This window comes from Misgurnus anguillicaudatus, chromosome 8 (genome assembly GCF_027580225.2).
Source record: "Misgurnus anguillicaudatus chromosome 8, ASM2758022v2, whole genome shotgun sequence".
In the NCBI taxonomy this organism is placed as follows: domain Eukaryota; kingdom Metazoa; phylum Chordata; class Actinopteri; order Cypriniformes; family Cobitidae; genus Misgurnus; species Misgurnus anguillicaudatus.
This window is the reverse complement of record NC_073344.2, coordinates 1,867,171-1,873,310: the sequence shown is the minus strand read 5'-3', so window position 1 is coordinate 1,873,310 and position 6,140 is coordinate 1,867,171. Positions and strand designations below refer to the sequence as shown.

Here is a 6,140-nt window from a genome sequence, read left to right as displayed (position 1 = left end):
TATTTATAAACACACTTAAGTGCACTTTTAAAAATGCACTTTGTATTAATATCTAATTAAGCTTAAATTATAGTAAGTACACTTTCATCACAATATTTCTTAACATACTTAATTACACTTTTTAAAAATGCACTTTGTCTAATTTAGTTTTACTTAAATGTAACCCTGGTTAAATAATTAAATATTATTATTTTAAAAGTGTGCTTAAATATAATAGAGACTATTCATACATCTACCTTTATTTTATAAATGAGGAAATACATGTGAATAATTCAATCTGAATTATAAATCTGAAATGAGTAAACCAGTGAGTGTTTAATTGTAAGCTCCGCCCCTTTTTTGCTTTCGGATCGCGTCTCATGCGGCTTTCACATAGGATGCGGTGTGCGCTGCGCTCGCCGCTGGGTTCGGCGCAGCCAAGCGATTTGTGCTCTGATGGCCAGACCAAAGTAGGCGGGGTTTTCAATAAATTACTACAGTGTTTATATTTGTGTTAAATAGTCGACGAGGAATACAGAGACTGATGTTGCTCGTCTCCATTTCACGTAACTTTAAGCATACCTACAACAAGCTGCTTGACTTAAAACGCACCTGACATGCCAAATTGAATTGCTACGTGTTTCCATGAGACGGCTTTCCTTCCGATGTCTCTGTAGGAGCATAAACTTGTATTATAAAGCCCTTAGAATCCCGAGTATAAGCTTTCGTCCATTTTGCTTGTTTGGATGCCCCGTTTCTATTGGCCGCGCGGGTAATCGTCACAGAGCGCAGCGCAAAAGTTAAACTATGTTGAACTTTGACCGCGGCGTGAGCGCAAGGTCAACGCTGCGCTCCGCTGCGCTCGCGCTTTGCTCGGCGCAACAAAAAACCGCCCTCGCGCGGCGCAAGCCATTGAAATGAATGGGTTTCATAGCGCAGCGCAGCGCACACCGCATCCTATGTGAAAGCCGCATCAGTTCAGAGGAGAGATGCAGAGCGACAGAGACACTCGATCTAACGCGAGAGGGTTTAATTTGATTAAATATGACTCCTAAGTTCATGTAAACTGAAGAAATCAGAATTTAACTTGCATATATTCAATGATACAGTGTGGTTGTGTGGATTGAGCACTTTTTGAGCTTTCATTTTGACCTGGTGAGTTTGTTATAATTACCAATGTTATAATTACCCATAAAAACGAATGTCAACACTTTAAATGTCATATCATTTTATTTGTTTAATCCATACGAGACAAAATGGTGTTATATTGTGATGTTATAGGGGTTGGATTGTTCATTGCAGTGTGATTATGTAAAACCACATGGTGTGTTGTGTTCGCTGACGCCATTTTGGTTGCACGTGCCTGTGAAAGACAAAAAGAGAGAGAAACACGTGAATGGACAGGTATTTGTCTAAATTGTCATTTATTATGACAACTGTATGTATTTTATTTGTTTCCTGTATTATGTACATTGGTAATCGTCATTGATACACAATATTGAATGTTTTTTCCTTTCGTATGAACATTCCTTGAGCTGGATTTTCCTAATTGATGGCGAGCCTCCCATTTCGACCTGATTGGATCACGAATCTAGAGGAAAGGACAGTTTTCTATTTTAAATATTTTTCTTCAGACAAGTAAGAGGATACATTTCAGAAACTGTTTCCTTATTTTGTTTGTTTACTTTATTGAACTGAAACATTTCAGAAGCACAATTCTGATAATACTGATCAATACTCCAATTGATAAGAACTTTGAACTTGAATACTGATTTCAGTGTGTTACATATATAATTTGTACCATCCTTGTACATTGATTGTGACTGTGATTTCTGTAAATGAGAAGTAATTTAGAGGGTGCACCCATAGTATATATAGTTAATTGTATTTTCATTGTTGTTTACCATTTTTTGTGATTAAGGAAAAATAAAGAAAAAGAAAGGTTTCTCAATACTCAAAGTAAAATAATTTATTAATCAACTTACCTTCTGTCTCTGCTTGTTGCTCACTATCACTGCTACCTCCTCCTTTGTACCGTGCACCCTTCTGATCATCTTATTATGCCTGGTCCATAAGTAAGTGAGTTAATATTCGCTACATAAAGAAAGTACACTTTCATGGCAATATTTCTAAACACATTTAATAAATGATCATTAGACTGATGTGACCTACCAAAGACTTGTTAATTTAAAGTTCATGCAGTTCTTTTTTAGTTGTCTGTTAAAATGTTAAAAAATAATAACTTTGAGTTTATTTTTTTCTAAGGGATGTAATTATTCAATATTGATAGTGGTTTGATTCCAATTTAACAATATTAAAATGATTTTTTGTTTTTTGTTTGGACATATACAACTCATAATTAATTTATTAAATGTACTTTTGCAAAACAAAAAATCTGATTCATAATTTGACTACCAAACTGTTTTATTGTCAGTGTAAGCATTGTGGTTTTTGTTTGTTTGCAATGCATTAAACTGAAATGAATACATATTTAATACATATTACTAGATTTGTTTTTCAGTATTTTGAGAAGTACATAACCATATTTCACATACAATAGAAGTAGTTAAAGTACATACTGTAGAAAGATGCATTGAAATCACTTCACTGCACTGAAATCACAGTTCAACTGATTGAATTTAATTTTATATATTTGGCAAACTTGTATTTGAAACATTACATTTAATGAGTAATTAAATGTACTGTTAATATACATCAACTTATTTTTAATTTCACATTATTTGCAGTAGATTGACAGTAGATTGAACAGTGCACTTTAAGTATATTGTAAAAACACTAGAAGCAATTATGAAAGTAGATATAAAGTTGTAATAAAGTACCAATTAAGTTGTTCCAAAAAATCACTCTTAATGGCAACTTATTACATTTTATTTCAACTTAATATATCATGTATTGGAAATTAATTGCATTTAATGTGCATTCAGTGCGCTGAAACCATTGCATTCAATTCACACTTAAGAGTATTGTTAACAGACATTAAAGTGCATTTTTAAATCACATTAATTGCATGTTATTATATTGTGTAGTGTACTTTAAGTATATTGTAAAAACACTAGAAGCAATTATGAAAGTAGATATAAAGTTGTAATAAAGTACCAATTAAATTGTTCAAAAAAATCACTCTTAATGGCAACTTATTACATTTTATTTCAACTTAATATATGATATATTTGAAATTAATTGCATTTAATGTGCATTCAGTGCGCTGAAACCATTGCATTCAGTTCACACTTAAGACTATTGTTAACAGACATTAAATTGCATTTTAAATCACATTAATTTCATGTCATTATATTGTGTAGTGCACTTTAAGTATATTTTAAAAACACTAGAAGCAATTATGAAAGTGGACATAAAGTTGTAATAAAGTACCAATTAAGTTGTTCCAAAAAATCACTCTTAATGGCAACTTATTACATTTCATTTCAACTTAATATATGATATATGTGAAATTAATTATACTTAATGTGCATTCAGTGCGCCGAAAAGATGGCATTTAATTCACACTTAAGTGTATATACTTAAAGTGTATTATTTATGTAATAAGTACACTTTATAAAAGTACACTTAAGCACACTTTTTTTTTCACAAGGGCTTTGTGAGCTTGCTGTGCTTTGTGTGCTTGCTTTGCTTGGTGAGCTTGCTGTGCATTGTGAGCTTGCTGTGCTTTTGTGTGCCTGCTGTGCTTTGTGTGCTGGCTGTGCTTTGTGTGCTTGGTGAGCTTGCTGTGCTTTGTGAGCTTGCTGTGATTTGTGAGCTTGCTGTGTTTTGTGTGCTTGCTGTGCTTGCTTTGGGTGTTCATTATTGCGCTGAAGGTGCTTGGCCCCGAGTTGCTGCTTGCAGCTATATTTATTATTATTATTATTCTGCTTCCTCTTCTTAGCCATAGGCGTCTATGGCAGCCCTATGACCCGTACATAGGAAAATGATGAAATTTGGCACAGTTGTAGTGGTGGTCTTAAAAAGTCATGTGACCAAAAATGGGGTCTCTAGTACCAACTCTATAGCGCCACCAGCAGTGCAAAAATTCAATGTTCAAATGGTTATAACTGGTGATCCGCTTGATCTATGAAAATTCTACTTAGTACACGTGATTGCTCTTCTCATGCTTGTTGTTTTTAATACCTTACAGTAAAACTCCACCCATTACAGTAGTGGCCATTTTGAAATGTACAGTATTCCGTTTATTCGCTACTCCTCCTTCAAATTTGTTTCAATTGTTATAAAATTTGGCACAGGTGAACTTTGGAGTGAGCCGCACAGAAATGACCGAACAGAATTTTGATATTTATCTTTGTTCAAAAGTAATAAATGCGCAAACTTAATGAGGTTGACACAAAAAAAGTTCTGAGGCTGTATCTCTGTCATTTTTTCATCAATTGAAATGAAATTTCGTACACGTCATGTCGACCATAAACTGGGGGTCCGTGCCAAATTTGGTGACAGCGCCACCTATGGGTCATGAGATATGAAAAATGGCTTTTTTTGCCCATAACTACTGAATTGTTTGTCAGAAAATTATGATGTTGGTGTTTACGGATTCCTTGGCTCATGCCGAATCTGTCGATATGTATTATGTCGGGTTTGACCACACCACCTGTTTGCCATTTTGAAATTGATCATAAATTGTTATATCTTTTGAACTATTGGACATATTCGTGCAAAAATAGTCAGGGAGCTTCGGCATGATGTCCTGAAGGTACCTGGGTAGTCAGAGTACAGCGCCACCTAGGGGTTATAAACTATAACAGTTCTTATAGAACTGCTTATATCTTCAGAATACTTTGTCTGATATACATTTTCTTTGTGAAATTTTATTTACTGGTTTTTGCCGATCGCAACAATACCTTGTTTGTCATTTTCCATCATTCTGTTCATGTGTTATTGTAAGGCATATGGTAAATGATTTTTTCGCTACTCCTTTTACAAATTTTGTTTATTTTATTCCAGGTTCTGCTTGTATAATGTTTGGAGCAATCCGCACAGACGTGACTGAACAAATTTATCTGCTGAGTGTCAAATTTTTGAGAAATACCTCTGTAAAGCGGATCATGCCTGTCATGCTGTCCCTTTGTCATATTAAAAAGAATCTGACAAAATTTGCCCATGTTGTTCATTATTGTACAAAATGTTCTTCACGAATTCAGTGCCATTTAAGTTATCTGATTGCCCTACACTTTGTATTTCTGTTTATTTTTGCTTTGTTGTGTTATTTCTGCCCTTTCAGTGATTGGCATGTCAATGTTTGCAGTTTTGAAGCCTCTTTTCCACAGCCTTTCAACCCATGATTCCTCAGTGGCGCATGCGGTTAGTGCTGTGCTTTGAGAACCTGGGTTCATGGGTTCAAATCCCATGTGCAGTGGTTTTTTGTCTTAACTTTTTTTCTCACTTAAGTTTTGTGATTTTCATACTATACATTGTATTTCAGTTATTTGTGCTCTCTGTTATCATTTCTACACTTTGGTAATTGCTGGATATCAATGTTTATAGCTGTAAAGCTGTATTCTATAGCTTGGACACACCAACTCAGCAGTTTAATCGTTTACTCAGTGGCGCATGCGGTTAGTGCTGTGCTTTGGGAACATGAGGTCATGGGTTCAAATCCCAGCTCTTACTTTCACTTATTGAGATTTCCTTTTGTGTTCCCTTTAACACGTTCTTCTCGACCTGTCTGGTTTTCCACATGTGTTATATTTTTGAAATCTTTTCTGTTGTTGCTCCGCACTGCAGTGGTTCTGCTCTGCATTTGCTCTGCTTCGAGTTCGAGCTCTGTATTGCACGCTTTCTGTGCTTTGCGCATTTGCTGCGTCGTGTGGTTTTTGCTGTGCTTTGGGTGCTCATTGCGCTGAAGGTGCTTGACCCCGCAATTGCTGCTTGCAGCTATATTTAGGGGCCAAGCACCTATGGTGCTGTGGCACCTATTGTTTCTGTTAGTATTATTTATTATTCTTCTTAATCTTAATCTTCCCCAATGGGAGTCTATGGCAGCCCTATGAACCGTATATAGGAAAATGATGAAATTTGGCACAGTTGTAGTGGTGGTCATAAATAGTCATTTGGCCAAAAATGGGGTCTCTAGCAGTAACTCTATAGCGCCACCATCATCTCAAAAATTCAATGTTCAAATGGTTATAACTGGT

General features: G+C 35.3%; 1 long non-coding RNA gene across 2 annotated transcripts; it reads left to right on the top strand.

Annotated features, from left to right (window-relative positions):
* Nucleotides 1–287: 287 nt before the first annotated feature.
* LOC129435360 (uncharacterized) lies at nt 288–1,963 on the top strand. 2 transcript variants are annotated; one of them, XR_012370682.1, is made up of 3 exons: nt 335–1,134; nt 1,261–1,383; nt 1,515–1,963. It is a non-coding gene; the product is annotated as an uncharacterized lncRNA (long non-coding RNA). The 2 variants fall into 2 exon arrangements; XR_012370681.1 differs by having other exon boundaries at nt 288–1,134; nt 1,261–1,963.
* The last annotated feature ends 4,177 nt before the right edge of the window (nt 1,964–6,140 follow it).